Below are 26,273 nucleotides of genomic sequence, written 5' to 3' on the forward strand. Positions count from 1 at the left end.
CAGTTGTAAGGCGCCTGGAAGCGTGCACCCCCATCATTAATCTTTGCGCATCTGTGCAAGGTAAACTCTGGAGCAGTCTTTGAAACGGCTCAAAGGAAACACGTGATTGATTCCATGTGCATCTGGGGTTCATTTATTTATTTACATTTAATTCAAGGGAAAGGCTTGGGTCAGTTTCAGACGGCCTCCAACAGCGAGATTCAAGCGCCCCACCTTCAGCCCAATCTGCGCCGCCAGAACGCCAACGGCTCCTCTGGTCTTTGGGGTGCGGTTGTGACCCCTTAACCTAAAGTGTTGGTGGCAGACAAATGGAGACTAACAGGTGATGTCCTAGGACATGACTACATTGTGACACTCGGTGGGGATGGTGACCATTGCTTGGAAAAGAGTGCGAGGCCCCTTTAGAAAAACATTTTGTTAACAGGCATTCTGCCTCAGCCTAAACACCTATAGCTTGCAAAGCGCATGCTATTAGACAGGCACCTCTGCAAGACCTTAAAAGTCTCTTAAACTAGTGATAGTAAGGTGTTCCCAATGGGCGATGTTTGGCTTTCAAATCATCTCTCTGTGGAAGCGCTGAGATGCAGCTGTTTAAGGCTTAGAAGCAGCTGACTGTTTCACTACCTAGCTGATTACTGTCAGTCAGGGAGCTCAGAGGTGAAAAGCCTGTCTGAGAGACAATTCGCCGTCGATCAGTTCAATATGTTCCGTACCAGCTCGGCGCACCTGAGATCATCTTGGTAGCCGTGTAGCTCAGATGAGTGAGAGCGTGTGTGTGTGTACCACCGTGATTGGATGCCGGTCCTTCTCAGGTCACAGTAAACCTTCTGCTGCCTAACTTTCCTAATTTTGGGGATCCCTTTGAAAAAGCAAAGGAAAAAAAAAACTGGCTCTTCATCAGCGTGATCGACCCAACCCAGTGTGCCCCAGTGGCCTAATGGATAAGGCACTGGCCTCCTAAGCCAGGGATTGTGGGTTCGAGTCCCATCTGGGGTGCTACTGTCCCTTTTTGAGCGTACAAATGTCCTTTTGATTTGCAAAGCTGCAACCCCACCTTACTCAGTGAGCGTCTCTGCTTTTCTCTCACATACAGTTGGGAGATGTCTTGCACTGAACGGCCTGCTTCAGATCACGCCACAGCACTTCAATGGGATTGGGGTCAGGACTCTTACTCGGCCATCCCAAAATACGGAATTTCTATTGTTTCAGCCACTCTGTTGTTGATGTACTCCTTTGTTTTTGTCATGCTGCATGACCCAGCGTCTTTCGAGTTTTAGATCACAGGCAGACACCCTGACATTCTGCTGTAGAATTTCCTGATACATCTTGGAATTCATCGGTCCCTCGATGATTGCAAGCCGTACAGCCTCCGCTATGCTTCCCAGGTGGGATGAGGTTTTGGAGTTGGTATGCAGTGTTTTGTTATCTCCAAACATAACGTTGTGCACATTTACCAACATGTTCAACTTTTGTCACTGTCCACAGAACATTGTTCCAGGAGTTGCTGTGGAACATCCATGTGGTCTTTAGCAAACTTGAGAGGGGCAGTGGTGGTTTTTTTGGGGGGGAGAGCAGTGGTTTCCTCCATGGTGACCTCGCATGATCACCACTCCTGTTCAGATTTCTTCTTATGGTGGACTCATAAACACAGACGTAAGACAAAGTCAACCACCTGTTCGCTAGATCCCATCCCCACTCAGCTAGTCAAAGATTCCCTCGAAGGACTGGCAGGACCTATAATTAGTATGATGAATGCATCGCTTGCGTCAGGCGTTGTACCTGATCAATTTAAGGTAGCGGTTGTTAGACCGCTCTTAAGAAGTCAAATTTGGATCAACAAGTTCTTAACAACTACAGGCCTGTCTCAAAGGTCCCATTTCAATCTAAAAGTCTTGGGAGAATAGTTGTTGCCCAACGTCAATCATATCTGGATTCAAATAATATACTTGAGAAATTTTAGTCTGGTTTCTGAAACTGCATTAACAAGAGTCGTAAATGATATTCTCTTAGCTACTGATGCAGGGAATGCAACAGTGCTTGTGCTTTGCTTCTAGATCTTAGAGCTGCCTTTGACACGGTTGACCTCTCTGTTTTGTTACACAGGCTTGAGTTTGAGGTTGGCTTATCTGGAACCGTCCTTCAGTGGTTTACTTCACATTTTACTCATCGTTTTCATTATGTTCAAATATCTAATAATTGTACTGCTTCATCAATGTCACCAGTTCAATTTGGGGTACCAGAAGATCAGTGCTGGGACCAATATTGCTCTCTCTCTCTACATGCTGCTGCTAGGTAGGATAATATGAAAAAATAATATGAACTTTCATTCATATGCTGATGACACTCAAATAAACATTTTGTTTACACCAAACGACAACTCTTCTATTATCAGTTTAGTTAAATGCATTAAGGAAGGAAATACTTGGATGTGTGAAAACTTTTTGTTACTCAACTCTGAGAAAAATGAGGATCTGTTGATCGGAGGCAACAATACTGATAGGACTACTATAACTTCAGCACTTAACTCAGAGGATTTAAACATCTGCCTCAAAGAGACAGCACGTTACCTAGGCGGCATATTAGACACAAGGCTCTTAACAACTTGCATTGTTAAGTGCCTTGGGACAACCTTGTTGTGAAAGGTGCTATATAGAAATACATTGATTTGAATTGAATTGACAATGTAAAATGTTGTGTGTGTTGTTTGTTAAACAAGACTGTCTTTATTTATCAAAAAATAAAAGGAATTTGCTAGGAATGCAAACGTTAGGTTGCGCTTCTTCATGCTGCATCGTCGGCATGAGTGGAGCTTTTTAAACGTCTGTACTTACTGTGCCCCATAAGAAATCGTTTGTCCCCATTCAAAAGAGATTGTGCGATGTCCTGCAGTGTTCGCAAAGCAAACCTTTGACAGTTTGAAAAGAGGAATTTATTCTGCTTCCTGTGCGTGCAGTAGTTACAAAGTTGAACGTCTTTACACGATCTGCTGCAGTTTTCAGTGGGCGGGCTTTGTCAGAGGGCTTGGAAAAACGCACTGTGTTTCGGCTCGGGAAACATCATGAGAAGTGTCCTGCATGTTTTCTGTGTATAGCTGTCTTTTAACGCATACAGAATTCATTCGAAATCATTGATTTCTCCAATTAACAAGGTTCCCTTAAAGGATGAGTCAAAGTAACGTCTAATCGGATTAGTTTCCTTAGAGCTGGTTCAGAGTTTGCTCAAGAGTTTACCTTTCACAGATGCGCAAAGAAAAATGTTGGGGGTGCACGCTTCAAGGTGCCTTACAGCTGTAGGGAGTGATTCGAGACGATTTGTGGCGTGTGCTCGTTCCCATATACCGTACGCCCCGGGGTGCAGTGCTAAGATGAAGTACAATACCGCTTGGGCACGTAACGGCGTTACACGCAAGTGCGGGACGTGAGGCTTTTCGTTTGTTCATTTTGTTTTGCTCTGCTTTGCTTTGTTTCGTGGTCAAGAGGCGTAAGGTAAGTCGTAATCCAGGGAGAACACTGGTGGCAAACAGTCCGAGGTGAGAGGCGAGGTCCAAAGTCGAAAAGGCAGAAGGGGAGTCCAATATCCAGAATAAACGAGGTAATGGAAAAAACGCCAGGTAGAGCTCTCAAGGAGTAGACTCAATACCAGCGGGAAGCAAGTAAAGATGGTAAAAATAGCACTGCGTACCCCACGGTGGAGTGTGTGCAGGTGGGTTAACTCGTGCGGCGGCGTTTGTTAATAATCACCCTCTGCTGGTGCTGTTTAGATTGCTTAAGAGTTGGTCTTAACTGCCTGGCGGTCATGACAAGCTCCTCTTTAAGCTGTGGTTTAGTTTTGCATTCATGTGTTTCTAGAGCAGTTATTTATGGGGGTGGGTGGGTCCTTCACAGAGGCTCAGGACAAATCCCCTGCATGAAAGTCTACTGTGTGCGTTCAAACAGTCACAGGTCAAGAGCCAGGCAGGAGGACAATGGACAGATGAGCCAACGAACTAAAAATAAAAGAACAGATATGAAAAAGCCACCATCTTTTTCTTTTTGACATTTTCCGACTTTCATGCAAGCCAGGACAAAGTTGCTCGTAGCTACTTGTGGATTCAAATACTCTATCGAGTGCTTTGATGAGTTTTTGCAATTTGATTGTCGTCCTGTCAGCCTGTTTCTGTTTTTTTTTTTTCAATCTAGGGATGGAAAGTATGAGGGAAATGATGGAGCAATCAATAACCGCTCCGGAAAAATGGCAGAAAGAAATGGTCCGTCACTAAGGACATTTGTGAAGCAGAGGAGTGACATCACCACAAAGGCGACTTATTCTGCTGATCGTTTTGGTGAATAATGATTGAGGCGTGTTAAGAGAAAGGTAGCTGCGTCAGCATGCTTAGGCTGCAAAGGATAAAGCAAAGGTTTACTCCATGCTGAAAAGAGAAGAAAAGAAGCACAACGTTTCGACTGTGGAGCCTTCTACGCCATCTTCTTTAGCGGTGATGATGTTTACATTGGAAAAACTGAGACACGCATACTGGAGGGGCTTGAACCACCAACTTTTCAGCACCACAGAGTCTGACAGTCTTTTGTGCACCCTACATTTGCAGGTTTATGGTCAAAGAAAACAATCACTTGCGCTTCTTGCAGCCGGCAATCTTTTTCCACTGACAACCAAGAAATGGATTTCATCTTTCACAAGCTGTATGGATTTCTTCAAAAACAAGTTATTCCAGAAAGGAAATGAATTCTTGCATTAAACTGAACCAAGCTGTACATGTTTGTCTGAAATGATACATTCGGCACAACAAGACACGGAGAGAGGCACCGCTGGTATTCAGACCCAGGATCGCCTGCTTACTAGGCGGGCACTTTAAGCCACTAGGGAACAGCGCCAGCGGAGCACCGCGCTTTTACAGACACTTGGACACATCTGCGTTCGGTGTGCACTTAACCTGCTCTCTGAGCCCGTTGCCTCCGTCCCATTTAATAGCAGAACTGACGCCAAGAGAAATGATGAGAAATGGCATTTATCGGGCACTTTTCATGTCCAAGGAGCTCAATGCCCTTGACACCTCCCCAAGGCGACAGAGCTGTGCATTCTTTGGCGACACCATTTTTTCTTTTGTTTAATTTCTATACTTATTGATAGAATAAAAACGATATGTCATGTACTGTAAGGGAAATGTCTCTTTTCATGGGGAAAGCTAGCACCAGCAAATGTTGTGTTTAGAAGAAGTGATTTAACATGACACGTGACCTAATTTACCGGAGCAAAAGCTCACCCAGCAAGCCCTGCTTTACTTCTACAGGAGAGAAGTACTGTAGAGTCTGCAAGATGTTCAGCTGGGTAGCTACGTCAGCATGCCTCGGCTGCAAAGGAACAAGTACTAGGTTTATTGCATGCTGAAAAGAGAAGAACGGAAACACAGCGTTTCGACTGTGAGGTCTTCTCACACCTGAAGAAGCCTCACACCTGTAAAAGGCTCCATGGTTTTCTTTCTTCTCTTTTCAACATGGAATACACCTATTGTCTGCAAGATGTGACAATTTCATGGTGTTTTGGAAGAAAACCTTTTTTCTTTGAATTCAAAATCAATCGGAATTTCAGCACAACACATCAACACTTTTTCTGTTTTAAGGAGATGATATTTTAAACCTGACAAAAATAGTAGGAAACACAAGTTTCTTGCTGTGAAAATTTAGATGGGGAAGTGTACTACTAGTAGCAGTGTAGAGCTCTCTGTGGTGGAGTGCAAGCGCATGTTCTATGGGCCAGTGGCGTAATGGATAATGCGTCTGACTTCGGATCAGAAGATTGGAGGTTCGAGTCCTGCCTGGCTCGTGAGGCTTTTAAACCTCTCAGGTTCCTAGGTAACAGGTTGCCGTCATGTATATGAACTATAGAAAAGCATTTGCCACAACCCGTAAATTAGCACGCAAGTGCGGGCTGGTGAACACAGAACTGTATGGAGATCATCTCCAGCTCCGAGCTCAATTGCAATGAAAAAACATGCAGAACAGAACTGGAGAGCAGCTGAATTTGTGCTCGGTAGGGTGGGGAGGACTCAGCATTGCTATTGTTCTAATTGGCATGAACTGCAGGGGATCTGAATCAGAACATGTCAGTCAGTTTGATCATTGCGTCAATATGTAGGCCACGTTAATACAGAATTATTACTTTGTCTGTCTCGTCTTTGTATATAGCTGAATGTCCCTGACAATTTCATGTTAGTTTTTAAGAACGACATTGGTGCTAATATATACATATATAGCATATAAGGAACACGTAAAAGTTTAGTCCATGCTGAAAAGATAAGAAAACCGCCACAACGTTTCATCTTGGAATAAATCTTTACTTGTTGTTTTGCAGCCTACCCATTCTGACCTAACTCCTCCCTTGAAATTCCCTAACAGATAAGGGTACGTAACGGCTCATGCGATGCTCAGTTGCAATTTGTCCCAAAACAAACAAGAACAGCAGCTGAGGGTTTGAGTTTGAACGTGCACTGTATTAAAGCAGCTTTTATTTCCATTGATAAATGCTAGATATTCCTACAGAGATTCTCCAGGTGAGTAAGCGATTCCTGTTTCTGTTTCTATTTCTGTTTCATATATACAGTATATATATGTTACATGTGTCTCTGCAATAGTATAAATGTGTTATACACTATCAGGGGCTGCTTTTTTGTGCACCTCATCTACAACAAGGGTTTTTTTTTCATTTATGTTTGTGGACCTTCACCATTTGAGGAAGTGAGTTAGATAAGAAAGTTACAGGTATGGTGAGCAATGACTGACAAAGGCACGTACTGCGTATTCCTTACAGAAGTGTAAGCAATTTGTTCTAAAAAACACCGGCTAAAGTCCAACATCGTTAGCAATCTTATTACTTAAACAGAATTAACATCAATAAACTGTAAGGTGCTGGTACATGCGAGTAGATTTGATCTTCTATTAAACAAAAATGCAATTACAGCTCTAAAAAGGTCAACCTAGACTTCTGTAACAGATCTGTTCAGCTCATCGCTGTTTCTCTGACCTTGTGAGTCTTTGGAATTTTAAAAGTGTATTTTGCTTGCCTTTCATGTGGTCTGTGTACAAGTCACTGTGGCGTATGCGGTCCTACACAGCCTTGCTATAGACGTGACGAGCCTCCGCTATGTTGCAATGGAGAACAGGTTCAGTACGGAGCTGCCGAGAAAATTCAGCTGGAAAGCTCGTTGCAGAAAAGCATCGTTATCTGTGTCCAGCGGCAAAGCGTCCATCGTGGGTGCTGAAGAATCGATTTCACAGGCTGCGGGTCCAGGCGATTTAGAGTGTTAAAGGTCCCAGCGAAAACGAAACGGCGCTGGTCCTTTTACACGCACGCACGCAACCAAATGCAAAGGACGCCGTAGTCGGCAGGATTTGAACCTGCGCGGGGAGACCCCAACGGATTTCAAGTCCGTCACCTTAACCCCACTCGGCCACGACTACAGCGAGCGCCGCGGCCGCTGCCTTCTTGCTACAATCGAACAGGGAGTGCGAGGCGGCGGCGGCAGCGGAGGCAACTTTTTTCAAGTTCGCTCTCCGTTTAAGAAACCTTTTACGCCATACGTGCAAGCAGACACACACACACACACCTCAGAGGACTTAAGGGTGGCTTCAAGTTGGAATGATAAAGTCTCCCCGTTCGGACATGAAAACAGAACGTTCTTAGACTGAAAGCAATCAACAACGGAGACATGTGGACGACGATTTTAGTCACTGCAGTTTGAATAGCATTTTTACTCCAGTTACAGGAGATGCACCAATGGCCCTTGACCTACGCTCTTACCAATGCCTTGAACATTCAAACAAAACAGCCCTCAAGTCCTGCGGTTTAATATAACGCTGTTACGTGTCGAGGCAGTATTTTTCTCTGTCCTACCGTTGAGACACGGGGCGTATATGGAAACGGACACATGCTACGGATCGTCTCTAATCGGTCCCTACAGTTGGAAGGCTCCTTGAAGCGTGCACCCCCATCATTCATCTTTGCGCATCTGTGAAAGGTAGACTCTTGAGCAATGTTTGAGCCAGCTCTAAGGCAACTAGTGCTATTGGACAGACACCTCTGGAAGATCCTAAGAGTCTCTTAACACCACTTCCAGCAGTAAGCTTAATTGTTCGCTGGAGGTCTCCCACCCAGGTACTGACCAGGCAAAGAATCACCAGTACATTGAATGAGGAAGTTAATCCTGAAATCCAATTACATATCTCAAGGTAAGACAAATCCATAAGAACATGTCTTAGTATTACTTCGTTTACATTAGTATGGCACTGAGTTGGAGCTCATCTTTAAGCTGTGGTTTAGTTTTGCATTCATGTGTTTCTAGAGCAGTTATTTATGGGGGTGGGTGGGTCTTCCACAGAGGCTCAGGACAAATCCCCCGCCTGAAAGTCTAATGTGTGCGTTCAGACAGTCACAGGTCAAGAGCCAGGCAGGAGGACAATGGACAGAAGAGCCAACGAACTAAAAATAAAAGAACAGATATGAAAAAGCCACCATCTTTTTCTTTTTGACATTTTCCGACTTTCATGCAAGCCAGGACAAAGTTGCTCGTAGCTACTTGTGGATTCAAATACTCTATCGAGTGCTTTGATGAGTTTTTGCAATTTGATTGTCGTCCTGTCAGCCTGTTTCTGTTTTTTTTTTTCAATCTAGGGATGGAAAGTATGAGGGAAATGATGGAGCAATCAATAACCGCTCCGGAAAAATGGCAGAAAGAAATGGTCCGTCACTAAGGACATTTGTGAAGCAGAGGAGTGACATCACCACAAAGGCGACACATTCTGCTGATGGTTTTGGTGAATAATGATTGAGGCGCGTTAAGAGAAAGGTAGCTGTGTCAGCATGCGTAGGCTGCAAACGATCAAGCAAAGGTTTACTCCATGCTGAAAAGAGAAGAAAAGAAGCACAACGTTTCGACTGTGGAGCCTTCTGCGCCATCTTCTTTAGCGGTGATGATGTTTACATTGGAAAAACGGAGACATGCGTCCCTGGGTGGGCTTGAACCACCAACCTTTCGGTTAACAGCCGAACGCGCTAACCGATTGCGCCACAGAGACTGACGGCCGCTTGTGCTCCCTACATTTGCAGGTTTATGGTCAAAGAAAACAATCACTTGCGCTTCTTGCAGCCGGCAATCTTTTTCCACTGACAACCAAGAAATGGATTTCATCTTTCACAAGCTGTATGGATTTCTTCAAAAACAAGTTATTCCAGAAAGGAAATGAATTCTTGCATTAAACTGAACCAAGCTGTACATGTTTGTCTGAAATGATACATTCGGCACAACAAGACACGGAGAGAGGCACCGCTGGTATTCAGACCCAGGATCGCCTGCTTACTAGGCGGGCACTTTAAGCCACTAGGGAACAGCGCCAGCGGAGCACCGCGCTTTTACAGACACTTGGACACATCTGCGTTCGGTGTGCACTTAACCTGCTCTCTGAGCCCGTTGCCTCCGTCCCATTTAATAGCAGAACTGACGCCAAGAGAAATGATGAGAAATGGCATTTATCGGGCACTTTTCATGTCCAAGGAGCTCAATGCCCTTGACACCTCCCCAAGGCGACAGAGCTGTGCATTCTTTGGCGACACCATTTTTTCTTTTGTTTAATTTCTATACTTATTGATAGAATAAAAACGATATGTCATGTACTGTAAGGGAAATGTCTCTTTTCATGGGGAAAGCTAGCACCAGCAAATGTTGTGTTTAGAAGAAGTGATTTAACATGACACGTGACCTAATTTACCGGAGCAAAAGCTCACCCAGCAAGCCCTGCTTTACTTCTACAGGAGAGAAGTACTGTAGAGTCTGCAAGATGTTCAGCTGGGTAGCTATGTCAGCATGCCTCGGCTGCAAAGGAACAAGTAATAGGTTTATTGCATGCTGAAAAGAGAAGAAAGGAAACACAGCGTTTCGACTGTGAGGTCTTCTCACACCTGAAGAAGCCTCACACCTGTAAAAGGCTCCATTGTTTTCTTTTTTCTCTTTTCAACATGGAATACACCTATTGTCTGCAAGATGTGACAATTTCACGGTGTTTTGGAAGAAAACGTTTTTTCTTTGAATTCAAAATCAATCGGAATTTCAGCACGACACATCAACACTTTTTCTGTTTTAAGGAGATGATATTTTAAACCTGATAAAAATAGTAGGAAACACAAGTTTCTTGCTGTGAAAATTTAGATGGGGAGGTGTACTACTAGTAGCAGTGTAGAGCTCTCTGTGGTGGAGTGCAAGCGCATGTTCTATGGGCCAGTGGCGTAATGGATAACGCGTCTGACTTCGGATCAGAAGATTGTAGGTTCGAGTCCTGCCTGGCTCGTGAGGCTTTTAAACCTCTCAGGTTCCTCGGTAACAGGTTGCCGTCATGTATATGAACTATAGAAAAGCATCTGCCACAACCCGTAAATTAGCACGCAAGTGCGGGCTGGTGAACACAGAACTGTATGGAGATCATCTCCAGCTCCGAGCTCAATTGCAATGAAAAAACATGCAGAACAGAACTGGAGAGCAGCTGAATTTGTGCTCAGTAGGGTGGGGAGGACTCAGCATTGCTATTGTTCTAATTGGCATGAACTGCAGGGGATGTGAATCAGAACATGTCAGTTAGTTCGATCATTGCGTCAATATGTAGGCCACGTTAATACAGAATTATTACTTTGTCTGTCTCGTCTTTGTATATAGCTGAATGTCCCTGACAATTTCATGTTAGTTTTTAAGAACGACATTGGTGCTAATATATACATATATAGCATATAAGGAACACGTAAAAGTTTAGTCCATGCTGAAAAGATAAGAAAACCGCCACAACGTTTCATCTTGGAATAAATCTTTACTTGTTGTTTTGCAGCCTACCCATTCTGACCTAACTCCTCCCTTGAAATTGCCAAACAGATAAGGGTACGTAACGGCTCATGCGATGCTCAGTTGCAATTTGTCCCAAAACAAACAAGAACAGCAGCTGAGGGTTTGAGTTTGAACATGCACTGTATTAAAGCAGCTTTTATTTCCATTGATAAATGCTATATATTCCTACAGAGATTCTCCAGGTGAGTAAGCGATTCCTGTTTCTGTTTCTATTTCTGTTTCATATATATATATACAGTATATATACAGTATTGTACTATTATTATATAATTCGTTACACTGTGGCTGTGTTGTGTGTGTTAAGCTGCTGTTGCACTGCAATTTCCCTCACGGGATCAATAAAGTATCTATCTATAAGAAGACATTACCAACAACGACCACAAGATGGAGATATTGTCTAGACATTACCAACAACGACCACAAGATGGAGATATTGTCCAAAGAGGCAAGCAGGGCAAAGCCGCGATAAGGTAAAATCATTTTTTGTAAGAGATTGGTGTCAGAATGCACATCCGTATCCCAAACAGAATCTCTAGTAAAATATGATCATTTGTGAAACAGGCAAATGAGTGTCTGCTACAATATGATTGCTACAGATGCAGCCATTCAAAATGTGCGGGCGATACTGCATTATTTTCCGGTACGCTGTACGCAGTCTACCGCGAGTTACCGGTAAATACCGCGAGTTACCGGTAAATACCGCTAGCAAAATAATAGTATCCGGAATTTCCGCAAGGTGGAGCTAATAAAGCTCAACTTCTCATGTTTGAGCTGTAGCCATCAAAGTCTTTAATGAAGATATTACTAATAGTATTAATAATAAATGACCTTGGACAAGCTGTAAACTCAAAGTATTGCCCTGGTCCACATTATTTTTTTCACTGACCTTCTTTGTAAAAGTAACACCACAGCATTTCGCAATCATGCATTTTTTTCCAATCATGCAAAGTACAGTAATTTTTGAGAATCGATTCACCATGCCTTTCACATGCTCATAAAAGAGATTGATTTAGGAACATAAACATATTACCGTATGCAAACTGTACTGTATACAGTTTGTATATGTATATGTATATGTATATGTATATTTAATGTCTTAACTGTGCCCGTTTAAGTATTGAATATTTATATGGAATTTTACCACTGAAGGGAAATCTTAGTGCCTGAGCATAAAAAGAATAGGAGCGTAATGCAACGCGTGTGAAGGCCATAAACGATATTAATTTTGGAACATAAACATACAGTATATGGCTGGTCTCGGTACTTTAAAGAAAACATACACGAAACATGGTTTCATTATGACCAGAATCGGTCTTGAGATATTTTTAACTTGATTTACAGTATTTGAGAGGTATGTCTTGACACCGATACTACGTAAATACTCCTCACGTATATGTTTCTAGGTTTATATTATGCATTTCATACGGTCAAATTGCTTTTGAGCAACTGATAAGAAGCGCGAAACGGTATGCCCAGGGCGTTTTAGTTTTTGTTTTGTTTTAATGCAGTGCAGTGGATTGATTAGAGATATCAAGTACATACAAGTCATTTTTTAAATGTTGTAGTTCGTCTTGTAAAAATGTTACGAGTACATCATCTGTCAACAATTACACAGGTTCTGTTTCCATATTGCGGTTTTTGGTTACGTAATACTATTTTCTAATTTCACGTTGTGAATATATGATTTGGGCAAACAGAGCCGCAAAGAAGTACATTATGGGTTGTTGTTGTTTTTTTGCAGTTTTATCTAAAATAAGCGATGCTTAAACCTTTGTCTGATTCTTGTGAAACTATCCACACGACAGTTACCTAGGAGTTGACTTCAGTGATGTCACTGATGGGATGTTTCTAAAAATCCATCCTCTGTAAAACATCTTCTCTAGTTGTTCTGCATATGTATTCGCTAATGAAGCTGTGTGTTCTGAGCCTGGTTCTCTACATTTCTGTATGAACCAGCTTAGAGGGCTAAAGACAGCTTGTGTTTAAATTGAGTGTAAGGTAATTTATGCTTCTAAAGTCATGGTCAGCATTTATTATTGTACTGTGCTGTAAACTTCTTCTGTGCCTAATTACATTATTTTATAGTCGATAATGTTTCTGTAGTGCTTTTTCAGCCCTCAGCATGTGACTGCGCTGGTGGTGCTGTGGGTTAGGTTCCTGACTCCTATGTCACATGGTCTGTGGTTGAATCTCATGGAACTATGACTTTAATTTTTAACAAACATTTCTTTGAAAAAATGAAACATTTCCCTTGGTCAGAGATTAAATAAAACCTCACTCGCATCAAAACAAATTTATATTTCTAAATATCACAACATGATCGAATTTACGTCTTTTTAATAACAATGAATAGTCACCTATGCGTTACAAAATAAACATTTATATTGATTTGAATCGAGTTTTGATTTAAATCGTAAACGCGTGTTTAAAGGCGATATACTGTATAAAAGCGCTGATTCTTATGGAATGTGTTTGGCCGGGGATTCAAAAAAATTATTTTTTTTAATCGCGTATCTAAGGAAAATTGCAGTATAACTTTGTTCATGCACAAACAGTGGCATGTTACATTATAATTTGGGTGTCTCCTCTTGCCAGAAAGCTCTAAATTGGATTTTGAGTGCGGTTTTTGACTTTTTCTAAATTGCAACCCATAAATAAAGCTGATACAGTTTAGACTTACTGTATTCTAAACTGTATTACAACATCACATTGGACAATGCAACGTAAATTGCAAAAATGCACTTGGAATCTGTCCAAGCCCTACTACGAAAATTATTAAAACTGCGACACTTATCATTCATCTTTAAATAAACTTTATTTTATATAGCGTTTTAAGCGAATAGGTAATTAGATTGCTCATAAACCTAATCGCTTTTTCTACATAAACACAGCGTGATTGCTCTCTGAAAATGCTTTTTTCTTTATATTTAGGCTCAGATTTCAACTATAGATTGTATTATTATAAACTTTCTTGGAAAAATGTCTTTTATGTAAACCATGTTTGCTATTAATTCATTTAGGGCTAAAATACGTTCATTGTCTTCCAATCGAGTCGAGTTGACATTGGAAGCTTGCCACGCCCGGACTGTTACACCAACGCATTAGCATGTTGAAGCGATTTCATTGAGGAGGCCATCTACTAGTTAACACTGTACTTCCTACTTTGAAAACACCTGTGAAATTGGTTTAATTCGTCACAGCCAGCACTCCGGCAGAGAGGGGGGTTGTACTCGTTAATGTCTGATGACATACAAGTGGAAAGATTACAGATTTTAATCGTTTTTTTTCTGAACCAGGGAAAATCTGATCATGTTTCTCTATAACAATAATAAAAAACTTTATTTTAAATTATTTTACATATCCCGCTTGCACATCGCACGACTTTAATAAATCTATTCTTTATTAATACTAAATAAATAATACTAAAAATACTACAGCAAAGAGGTCACTTGATTTTTGGAATAATTCCAAATAGCACAATGATCCACTGGCATTCCTGAAGTCTGTTTAGTGCATAATCTTCCAAATACAATCACTAAGCAATTATAAGAATTATACCATCCTATTTCTTTGTGATGTCCTGTAAAAACTAAACCTATTTTTATAAGGCTTTTACTCAAAAGGTTTCCAAACACACAAAGCATTTGTGAAGTACTATAGTATTTCTAAAGGTTACTGGTACAACATCAATCATTAAAGCTTAACAATAAAGTTTAGATTGCTGACTATGGACTAACTACATTAACTAACTGCAATGCAACATTATACATTTTACAAGAATATCTGGTTGAATTCTTGCATTTGTAGCCAATTTAATGCGAGAGAAATAAGCCAATTTAATTATTTCACAAAAAATAATGTAATATAAAATGGATGTTTTTAACTTTATTGTAGTGTTTTAGAAACTAATATGTCTTCAAAAATGGTTGTTTTTCACTCCTAGGAATGAAAGCTGTTGTTATATGATGTTTATTTTCAAATTTGGAAAAATCAAAGGATTCTAGCTTTCTCCCCTTGCAGGCATCGGACACAGAGAACCTCATGGTTTTCCTAAAAATCATTTTTTATGTTCCCTGGTGTTCCAAACTTAGTTTTAATTTGTTATTATGTTAAAAACAGGGTAATAAATTTCTAATTGGACTATAAATAATGTCATATTGTCTGCTATAAAACTGATGTTTTCAACTCTATTGTAGAGATTCTAGAATCATCTAATAGAGAATTGAAATAAAAAAGGGCATAAGAAAACATTACCAACAACGACCACAAGATGGAGATATTGTCTAGACATTACCAACAACGACCACAAGATGGAGATATTGTCCAAAAAGGCAAGAAGGGCAAAGCCGCGATAAGGTAAAATCATTTTTTGAAAGAGATTGCTGTCAGAATGCACAACTGAATCCCAAACAGAATCTCTAGTCAAATATGATCATTTGTGAAACAGGCAAATGAGTCTCTCAGGTGCCCATTGCTCATTTTCAGACACATTTATGCAATACTTTCACCATGCGTTGAGCAACAGGGATTAAAGATACCAGAGGTAAGGTTTAAAAGTGATTCTGAGGTGCAACACATCAGCAATACAGCTAGGCATCTGAAATGCGGGGTTTGAGAGCCCTTCAGGGAACACCGTACCCTAAAGGTACCAGAAGTCCAGTAGTATAAGCATTAAGTCACTGTCACCCCTGTTACAATGTGATTGCTACATATCTTCATTTCTTTGGTTTTTAAGGAGTAAGAGTGCAGGGGGTCTAAATCTGCGATCCAGTGTGTTGAAGTATTTCACAACATTACCTGTAGCCCGTATGGAAATAAATACTAATTCTGATTATTGCCCTGGGCATGTACCAATAAATCACTGAGCATATATATATATATATCACTGTGTTGAAGCTAGAGACCTGTATGTAATATTATGGTGCTAAAATGTCATTTTCACATATATTAATGTAATAAATGATTGCTTATGCTTTATAAACAAATCTAATTAAAATAAATGATTAAGTTTTGTATTTATCTTGTACCATAGAACATGATTTTCTTTGTATTTCAAGCCCACAAAGTGTCCAAATGACGCACTACATGATATAAGGAAGATTATCACATGCATATCGGTATTATCTTTCTTATGAAAATGCATTCCTTTCATTACCTTTTACTTTTTAAAATGAACTCAAATTGTGTATAATGTAATAATTTAAGTAGAAGTGCTTCACTGCTCTATGCCGTCTGGAAATAAATCCTCAGACTACTTACTGCCCTGGGCATGTACCAATAAATTACAGGAGCACATCTATATATCACTGCGTTGAAGCAGGAGACACACAATCACTGCAAACACATCCTAAATACAGTGTTCTAGCACCTTTGACCTCATCCAGAACATATCATTTCTTGAAAGGGATTGCTGTCCGAATGCACATCTGAATCCCAAACAGAATCTCTAGTAAAATACGATCATTTGTGAAACAGGCAAATGACTGTCTCAGGGGCCCATTCCTCATTCTCAAGACACATGTATGCAGTACGTACACCATGCATTGAGCAATAGGGATTAAAGACACCACAGCTAAGGTTAGAAGTCATTCTGACTATATTCTAAAATATTGGACTCATATTCTTATGATGGCAGACATGATGCTGCGTTTAAAACCGGGGTTAATGGACATTATATGACTGTCAATTCTGTTTTGTTTTGGAGACTCTTGGCTGCCTATATGGTACACTGCAGCGTGAAGGAATTATTTTCCAAAACTGTGTCAGCTCAAAAGTTGTAAGAGAACCTCTCCAGCTGCTTTAACTCTCTTCATTTTTGTCATTTAATTGTCTGTCGGCACTATGTGGCAGCGTTGCATGACAACCCCTCTCACCACGGAAAGGAACCTAACAGCTTTGGTAAGAGAGGAGAAAAGGACCTGGCCAGTAAGGGGCACCAACCCGTGACTTTGGCGTTATTAGCACCATGCTCTAACCAACTCAGCTAACCGGCCTCACGACAGTGGTTCTCTCTGTGCTGCAAAAAATCGAACTCAGGGAATTTCTTTTGCCCTCCTTTGAATAGAAAGCCGTGTAATTCAGTGTACGGGCTTTCTCATGCAGTTTCATGGTTCTTGTAACCCAAATCCTACACTGGCCTGAAGTGCCCCCCATTTCACAGAATTTTTCAGCTGATTTAAAATGTACCTAAAGGAGAAGCATTATTGAAGACGATCAATTACCAAGAGCTTTTGTCAAAGGTTTTGGTGGTCATTTTTAATGACCACAGAGCGATGTGACCTCGGTTTTACATCTCATCCAAAAGACAGAGCCCTTTTACAACACAGTGTCTCCGTCACTATGCTGGGGCATTGGGACCCGCACAGACCTCAGGGTGAGCGCCCCACCGCCGGCACCATTAACACCGCTTCCAGCTGGAAGCTTTGTTTTTCCCTGTAGCTCACCCTCATCCGGGTACTGACCTGGCTCACACCTGCTTAGCTTCAGTGGGTTTTCAGTTGCGAGTTGCAAGGGGATGCAAGTGATGGAGCAGCTAGCTGCAAAAGCCACTGCATTGGCGGGGAATCAAAGCCGAGCCTCCCGCGTGGCAGGCGAGAATTCTACCACTGAACCACCAATGCTCAGAACCCGGGCCTTCAAAAAAGACGCTTTTTTGGTGCTCTGTGCAAAAAGCGTCGACATCTGCTTCCAGCTGTAAAATGCCATTCGCGGACGCTGAAGAACTTATTTGCAAGGGAGCGGGTACAAGCAATTTGGCATTTTAAAACCACCAGGAACACCGAACAGGCGCGCTTCTTTGCTTGCGCCGAAACACAACGACAGGAGGTGGACAACGTAGTCTGCAGGATTCGAACCTCTTTCTGTCTATTATATACTAAATGTTCTCTTGTCTGTCTCTTGTTTGTATAGAACTGAATGTCCCTGACAATGTACTGTTAGTTTTAATTGAAGAACGGCATTTGTGTTCAAATATATCAGACAAGTTTACGTAACTGCTCATGCGACACTCAGTTGTAATTAGTCAAGAAATAAAGTCGAACAACAGCTGCGGGTTTGATTCTGAACGTATCAGATTGCAGCACCTTTTACTTCCATTGACAAATGATAGAGATTCGAAGAGAGATCCTTCAGACCAGCAAGCAAACCCACGGCTATTTCGGTTTTCTATCTAGGCAACGTTGGTGTCTGCAATAGCATACATGAAAGCGTGATGCAATTTCTGTGGCTAAATTTGTTGCACGTCATGCACAGTAAGAGTGTTTCTAACACCAAATAAAAAGTCAACAATTAGCGATCACGCCTTCTCCTCAGTTAACCCACTGAAACCCTTGCTGTTAACAGTTCTTTAATGCATGCTTTACGAGCACCTACATATTGTGTCGGTTCTTTCAGTTTTATTCATTAGGTTTTCAAAGGCATAAGTAGAACACCAGAGGTGCGAACGCAAGATGTGTGGTTATCTGAAGAACTCATTTCCATGGCAGCGGGGCCAAGCTATTTAGTGTTTTTATAGTACCAGGGAAGGAGAAGCGGCACTTCACCTTTGCCGCGCAGGCACAAGGAGACGTGCGGCAGACGCCGTAGTCGGCAAGATTTGAACCTGCATGGGGAGTCCCCAACGGATTTCAAGTCCATCGCCTTAACCACTCGGCCACGACTACAGCGAGTTCACCATCGCCGCATTCCTCCTTTAATCTAACACGGAGTGCGACGTGGCTGCGGAAACCTTTTCAAAGTCGCTCTCCGTTAAAAAAAAATAATACCTTTGACAAAATACGTGCCGGCAGACAGACACGCCTCAGAGGGTTTAAGGCTGGCTTCATGTCGGAATGATAAAGTCTCCCCGTCCGGACATGAAAATGCCACTTTGTTACACACAAAAAAAGAATCAACAACAGAGAAATGCCCACAAGCATTTGAAAAGCCGCACCACGTCGCACTTGAAATAGCTCTTACATTAGTGGTAGACGCAGGAATCGCATTTTTATTTACGCTCTTACCAACGCGATGGAAAGCAAAACAAAGCAAAGCAGAGCAAAACAAAACGAACAAACGAAAACCCTGCACATAACGCCGTTACGTGCCCAAGTGGTATTGTACGTCATCCTAGCACTGCACCCCGGGGCGTACGGTACATGGGAACGAGCACACGCCACGAATCGTCTCGAATCACTCCCTACAGCTGTAAGGCGCCTTGAAGCGTGCACCCCCAACATTCTTCTTTGCGCATCTGTGAAAGGTAAACTCTTGAGCAAACTCTGAACCAGCTCTAAGGAAACTAATCCGATTAGACGTAACTTTGACTCATCTTTTTACGCTCAGTGCTGGATTGCTCAAACTCCAGCTAGGGTTAGGGTTAGCATTACCACGCTACTTAGACACTTTGTTTACGCTCAGTGCTGGATTTTGGAAACTTCAGGACGAGTGGGAATTTTCTCCTATCTGTCCATTCTGTTTTGTTTTGGAGACTCTTGGCTGCCTATGTTGTACAGTGCAGCGTGAAGGAAACATTTTCCAAAACTGTGTCAGCTCAAGAGTTGTAAGAAAACCTCTCCAGCTGCTACAACTCTCTTCATTTTTGTCATTTAATGTGACACTCGATGTATAACTGGAGCCTCACATATGCAAATGGTGCGGCTCCAGTTCGACACCCAGTTCGACACCACTTTACAGTATATGACAAAAGCATGGCAAACTGTGCCGGACCAGCAGATAACTTCCGCTTATTTTGACCATATTAAACATTGGAAATCTTCCCACTTGCATTTGTGACACTTGATTTTGGCTCCACCTAAGAAACTCTTAAATCTTCTAACACTTTTCTCTTCTCCCGCAACACACTTGTCTGTCGGCACTATGTGGAAGCGTTGCATGACAACCCATCTCACCACGGAAAGGAACCTAACAGCTTTGGTAAGAGAGTAGAATTACCTGAAGAACTGCTTTCCATGGAAGCAGGACCAAGCGATGTAGCATTTTTATAGTACCAGGAAAGGAGAAGCGGCACTTCGCCTTTGCCACACAGGCACAAGGCGACGTGCAGCAGACGCCGTAGTCAGCAGGATTCGAACCTGAGCGGGGAGTCCCCAATGGATTTCAAATCCATCGCCTTAACTACTCGGCCACGACTACAGCGAGCTCGCCGCCGCCGCATTCCTCCTATAATCTAACACGGAGTGCGAGGTGGCTGCGGAAACCTTTTTAAAGTCGCTCTCCGTTAAAAAAAAAATACCTTTCACAAGATACATGCCGGCAGACAGACACGCCTCAGAGGGTTTAAGGCTGGCTTCACGTTCAAATGATAAAGTCTCACCGTCCGGATGTCAAAATGCAACTTTGGCAGACAGAAAAAAAACATCAACAAACCACAAATGTGGACAAGGATTTTACAAGCTGCACCACACTGCACTTTCAAAAGCATTTACATTCGTGTTAGACGCAGGAATTGTCCTTGTTTTGCGCGCTTACGAACGCCATACAAATAAAACAGGTCTACGGGTCTGAAACCTGCTCCACGGAAAACAGTTCTGTTGCGCTTTTGATCAAAGGGAGATTCTCTGTTCTTACTTTTTCATGACATAACACCCAAAGGGGCTTCTTTGGAGCTGGATTCCAACCAGCATCCTAAAGTTTCTTGGTCGTATCCTTTACAGTCCTCTGTTCGGTCGACATGGAACAGAAGGGGGCAGCTTTCCTCACACATACAGTGCAGTTCTGCATCAGACCTCTAACTCGTTTCCTTAGCTTGGATTTAAGCCACGAAGCAGGCTTCTACTGTATAAACGTCTAGAGGAATCACAAACTATTTGAGAGGCCATCATCCCAGGGGGAACTGACAAAGTCTATCCCTAAACACCTAGCGCAGTCTCTCGAGAGACTGTCAAAAATCGCTTTCTCCGTTTGTGCTGCAAGTAAGTGAAAATGCGGTCTCAACCCAGAGCCACTTGGCAGCAGCGGCACGTAAATACTGTTACTGCCACTGCTCGATACCGACGTTAGCCTACTATACCATGTTCAGCCACCGCTAGAAAATGTACAGCTCTAGTACTGGAGCAAACAGAAGGAGGGCCAACATCTAACAGGCACACGTGTCAGACATAGAGAGCGCCGAGGATGGGATTCGAACCCATGCGTGCAGAGCACAATGGATTAGCAGTCCATCGCCTTAACCACTCGGCCACCTCGTCAACGAAACTGGGCTGTCCAGACACGGGTTGGCACGCTCCAGATGATCTTTTTCTTTTTTTTCCCTCGTACTCGAGGGTCCTTTTCCTGTTCCACATGCGATTTCAACATTTTCCTTGGGAGATGTCAAGCCAGCAAGCCACTGCTGTGGTTCAGTGGCCAGTGTGGAGTTCAGTGGCCCTGTTGTACACAGAAAGCACATTGAGCTCCTTGGACATGAAAAGTTCCAGATAAAAGCCATTTGTCATCCTTTCTCTTGGTGTCGATGTTGCTATTGTATGTAAAGGTGGCAACTTGCTCAGCGAGCAGGTGGAGCACACACCGAATGCAGATGTGTCTGAGTGGTGTGTCCAAGTGGCTGCAAAAAAACAGTACTCCCGGGGCGCCGTGGCTTAGTTGGTTAAAGCGCCTGTCTAGTAAACAAGAAATCCTGGGTCCGAATCCCAGCGGTGCCTTTTTTTGTGCTGTGTTCTCGAACAGAACTGGTCATTATGGACAACCGCATATGCCTAGACTTAATTAAATGCAAGTATTCATTTCCTGTCTTGAACGACTTGTTTTTCTTAAAATGGATGCAACTTGCAAAACATGAAATACAAACCTCGCTAATCAGCGCTCGCGGCTGGCAAAAAAAAAAGAAGTCAGCAATGTTATTTTTCTTTAACCTTAACCCTGCTAATGGAGAAGAGTTAAACGACCGAGTCTATGCAGCTTAAACGGTGCTCACGTCGGGTTCTTAGCTGAAAGGGTGATAAATCCCGCTCACCCCAGTCCTTAATCTTTTAAAAGGATACAAAATTGAACCTAGTCGCCACATCACATACATCCTGTTCAACGATAAAAAGGTGACATCTATCCTCGATCCAGAGTAAATCCCACGTTGAGGGCATATTTTTTTCCACTTTACCATGAGTCGGGCTCGGCTGCACAGAGGCGAGAGCAGAGCAATGAGGTCACGGGGACAGGAGAGCCACACGCTGGCGGTTTAAACACGTGGAAGAAAACTGAAGGATCCACAGTATGTGGACCCTCCGTGCGCCATCAGTCCGCACTCCGGACTCTGAATCCTGCCATCCGAGTTAAGATCTCGGCGGAACCTGAGGCGCAGTTCTTTCTTAAAACGTAATCTGGTGAGCATTTCTAGAATCGTACTTGTATAGATGCAGCCTTGAATGTGTTGCTAGGTTAAAATTGATGACTTCTTGAACTTCAGTAGGCAACTGCCCTCTTGATTTTGGATTTAATTTCTTTATTACAGGGGCGCTTTTATGAAGACCGAGTCATGTTCAGGTACTTTGCTTGATGGAGGAAGCATATTTCGGACTCTGTGATCTGCTCACCTGGAAAGGTCTGCTGTACTACTACAAGAGAGAAGTAGAGTCTGGAAGAATGGACAATTTTATGATGCTTTGGAAGATAATGTTTTTTTTTTCTTTGAAATTGAAATGAATCAGAATATCAGTGCAAAAGACAAACTCTTGGTTTGGTTTAAAGAGATATGGTTTTAAAACAGACAAAATGTAGAAAACAGGTGTTTCTCACTTTTGGAAGAGAATGGACCGGGGGTAATATTTTACAAGTTATATAATAGTAAAATATTATATAATAGGGGTAATAGTCGCGAGGGGCTTCAGCTTTTTCGTGCTTAATATGGTGCGCTGTGGCCACGGCAGATATGGGATCTATAAAAGCCGAAAATTCTCCGATCATTGCCTGACACAGCTCCTCAAAGCTATTACAGACCTCAGGTCCTTGTCTAGACATCCACTCGTGGACCGCTCGGCTGGTAGTTTTCCTTACTAACATAGCCTTTTCCTGTTCGGACGCTTCGGGCATAAACTGCAAAGTATATCTCAGCTCATCAATGTAGGTCTCCACATTATTCCCTGACACTGTCGGGTCAAACCTTTCTACATCTTTGGCTAACTGCCTCAGGGAGTGGAGGTTAATTTTTACAGTTTCTCCGTGGGCAGGGAGACGGCCGTGATCAGGAGCAGGGGGTCTATGCCTGAATTGAATCGCCCTTGCGTCTCGCGCAGGACTCGGCGATCTCCCCCATGCCGATCCGACCACAGACCCTGGCCGGGAGAAACCTCCTGGGTGAGTGCTCCGGGCTGCTAGGTGGGCTGGCATGTAAGTGGGATCTAGCCTGTTTTGCTTCCAGTACAGCAGCATCTAACTCCTTTTGCCTTTCCTGGCTGAGCTCATTTAAACTCTCAATTTCTTTTTCTTTTTCTTTCAAGCTCGCTTCTAGGTCTCTCCTAGCTACCTCAGCCGCAGTTTCTCTAGCAGACAGGTCATCTAATTTACCTAAAACTTCCCTGAGTCTGTCTTCACTTTCCTCACTTTTCACTCTCTTTTCTCTGATTATATCCAACAACTCAACTCGCTCCGCCTTATATCTTTCTAGCTTTCCCTGAAGCGTTTGAAACTTTGTCAGCTCGGACAAAGACAGTTCCAGCTGTTTAGCTAGATTTAAGGCGAAACTAGATAGGACCTGAACTGCGTTCACAGACCCTCCTGTGTTAAGCTGGTTCGCTACCTTAGCTACTAAATCTACTTGCAGCTTCTCAATATCATCAAAGTTCAACTTTTCGATACCGCTCCAGTAACCAGGATTGTCGTCGCTAGAAATAGTACTTATAAGCGACTCCACTTCAGACATTTTAGCAGCCATTGTCATTACGTCAGAGAAACTTTAAGAGTATTACTTTTTTTCCTTTTACCAAAATACAGTATGGAATCTAAACACCCGAGCAGATGGATTTCCAATCAGCACACGTTACACTAAACGCTAGAAAACAGGGGGATTTCTTTACGCAGTTATCAGCACACCCGGTATTCGCGTATAAAAGCCACGGTGCTGTGCTGAACTTGAACTCACAGCAACATCAGTTATTCTGTGCGATTGAGTCTCATTTCATTCTAAACTCGCCCACCCAGGGACGCCATTAAATGTAGTGGTTTGATGGATTTACTGAGACACTTATTAATTGTAGCAGTAATCACGAGGTTGTTCGTTGGGGCTTTTAGAAAATCAATCGCCAGAACAACTAACAACGCACACACACGGGTTCAATACACGAGATACATTTATTAATATAAATTGTGCACCAAACATATACTAGTCTGCCTGGATACGAGCGGCAGACCTTACTGTGAGGGTTATCAATATACAAGATATATAATCTCGAAGAGATGCAAACACAAAGAGATACACAACAGAGAATATATGTCAATATATATCGTTCGGTTACCAAATCGCTAATCAGTGTTATTACCCATTGTTACTCTAAACTCGGAAGTAAATACATTACTCATGAATTAAATTGATAACAACTTGTGTTGAGGTACAATTGAATTCTCGAGACGCAATGTAGAACATGGGGTTAACTTATCCACTGTGTATGGATTTGGAATTTCCCGGCACGAACACCAAACCAGCTGACAAGCTCTGTTGCAGCCTCTGTTCCAGCGGTTGTCCAATGGGCGTTGTGTCGGCGTCCTCTGGCTACCAGCCAACCAGTCAAGGTGCAGCTCGGAGTAGGACGGGCGGAGGAATCTGACTGCGGCGCGCAGGGCAGTCGTTGCTCCGAGGGGATCTACCAGCAGTCCGGCTGGCTAGTAGAAAGTCTCTATGCACAGAGTGTGACCGCGAGTCCTCACAAGTCACTCTTTTGCCTGGGAAGAAACTGGTTCGTTCCCGGTCCAGCGCTGCTTCTGAATAAGCTATTCAGGTTGTCGACGAGGGTCCAACTGTAGGCTGCCGTTGATCAAACGGAGCATTCACGTTAGTAGAATTCTGAGTACGTACGGGATGCTTGGCCTCGCGCTTAGAACAAAGTCCAAGTCCCTATGCAGACAACAGCAGTTGTCACGTGATTGTCTCTGAGGATGCGCGAAAATGGCCAAGGAGAGCCCCGATCTGAGCTTGCGCTCCCTTTTTGACCAAGACACAGATGTGTGCTGATTGGTTGAGAGTTTGGCGGGCATTGGAGACCCACGTGGTATTACCACGCCCTGCCAGTCCCTGATTGGTTGGTCAAGGTGAGATATAAGTCACTTACTCTTGACACTTAAGAATGCAGTCCAGATGTCCATTCAGCACTCCCTAGACAGATAGGCGCCAATGGATGACCATTGATCATGATAGCCAGGCTTAGCTAAGTGCATCCCTGTCTGGGAGCTGTTCCCTATCAAAAGAAAACAACTTAAATCAGTCTGCATGAATACTTTCTCTGTGGCTGCACCGGTGAGATGGGGCTTCATTTAGGACAGCATACCAACGCTTAATTCTGTCTTATTAACAAGCATTGCCGCTACACTTGTATCCCAACTTTTGCAACTCGCAACTGAAAACCCACTGAAGCTAAGCAGGTGTGAGCCAGGTCAGTACCAGGATGAGGGTGAGCTACAGGGAAAAACAAAGCTTCCAGCTGGAAGTGGTGTTAATGGGCGCTCACTCTGAGGTCTGTACGGGTCCCAATGTCCCAATATAGTGACGGAGAAGCTGTGTTGGAAAAAGGGCGCTGTCTTTTGGATGAGATGTAAAACCGAGGTCATAGTGCTCTGTGGTCATTAAAAATGACCACCAAAACCTTTGACAAAAGCTCTTGGTAATTGATGGTCTTCAATAATGCTTCTCCTTTAGGTACATTTTAAATCAGCTGAAAAATGCTGTGAAATGGGGGGGCACTTCAGGCCAGTGTAGGATTTGGGTTACAAGAACTATGAAACTGCACGAGAAAGCCCGTACACTGAATTACACGGCTTTCTATTCAAAGGACAAAAGAAATTCCCTGAGCTTGATTTTTTGCAGCACAGAGAGGACCACTGTTGTGAGGTCGGTTAGCTCAGTTGGTTAGATGGTGGTGCTAGTAACGCCAAGGTTGCGGGTTTGAGCCGCGTACGGGCCAGGTCCTTTTCTCCTCTCTTACCAAAGCTGTTAGGTTCCTTTCCGTGGTGAGATGGGTTGTCATGCAACGCTGCCACATAGCGCCGACAGACAAGAGTGTTGCGGGAGAAGAGAAATGTGTTTGAAGATTTAAGAGTGTCTTAGGTGCAGCCAAAATCAAGTGTCACAAATGCAAGTGGTTGGATTTCCATTGTTTAATGTGGTAAAAATAAGCGGAAGTAATCTGCCGGTCCGGCACAGTCTGCCATGCTTTTGTCATTTACTGTAAAGTGGTATTGAACTGGGTGTCGAACT

The 26,273-nt window shown here is 42.8% G+C and overlaps 6 non-coding genes across 6 annotated transcripts; 2 read left to right on the forward strand and 4 right to left on the reverse strand.

Annotated features, from left to right (window-relative positions):
- The first annotated feature begins 923 nt into the window (after positions 1-923).
- Positions 924-996, forward strand: trnar-ccu (transfer RNA arginine (anticodon CCU)). The gene has a single exon. It is a non-coding gene; the product is annotated as a tRNA-Arg (tRNA).
- Positions 997-7,370: 6,374 nt separating this feature from the next.
- trnas-uga (transfer RNA serine (anticodon UGA)) lies at positions 7,371-7,454 on the reverse strand. The gene has a single exon. It is a non-coding gene; the product is annotated as a tRNA-Ser (tRNA).
- A 1,540-nt stretch (positions 7,455-8,994) lies between these two features.
- Positions 8,995-9,068, reverse strand: trnan-guu (transfer RNA asparagine (anticodon GUU)). Its single transcript has one exon. It is a non-coding gene; the product is annotated as a tRNA-Asn (tRNA).
- A 1,193-nt stretch (positions 9,069-10,261) lies between these two features.
- trnar-ucg (transfer RNA arginine (anticodon UCG)) lies at positions 10,262-10,334 on the forward strand. The gene has a single exon. It is a non-coding gene; the product is annotated as a tRNA-Arg (tRNA).
- Positions 10,335-18,458: 8,124 nt separating this feature from the next.
- Positions 18,459-18,540, reverse strand: trnas-uga (transfer RNA serine (anticodon UGA)). Its single transcript has one exon. It is a non-coding gene; the product is annotated as a tRNA-Ser (tRNA).
- A 2,444-nt stretch (positions 18,541-20,984) lies between these two features.
- trnas-gcu (transfer RNA serine (anticodon GCU)) lies at positions 20,985-21,066 on the reverse strand. Its single transcript has one exon. It is a non-coding gene; the product is annotated as a tRNA-Ser (tRNA).
- Positions 21,067-26,273: the final 5,207 nt, after the last annotated feature.

Source organism: Lepisosteus oculatus, unplaced genomic scaffold (genome assembly GCF_040954835.1).
Source record: "Lepisosteus oculatus isolate fLepOcu1 unplaced genomic scaffold, fLepOcu1.hap2 HAP2_SCAFFOLD_349, whole genome shotgun sequence".
Taxonomy (NCBI): Eukaryota; Metazoa; Chordata; class Actinopteri; order Semionotiformes; family Lepisosteidae; genus Lepisosteus; species Lepisosteus oculatus.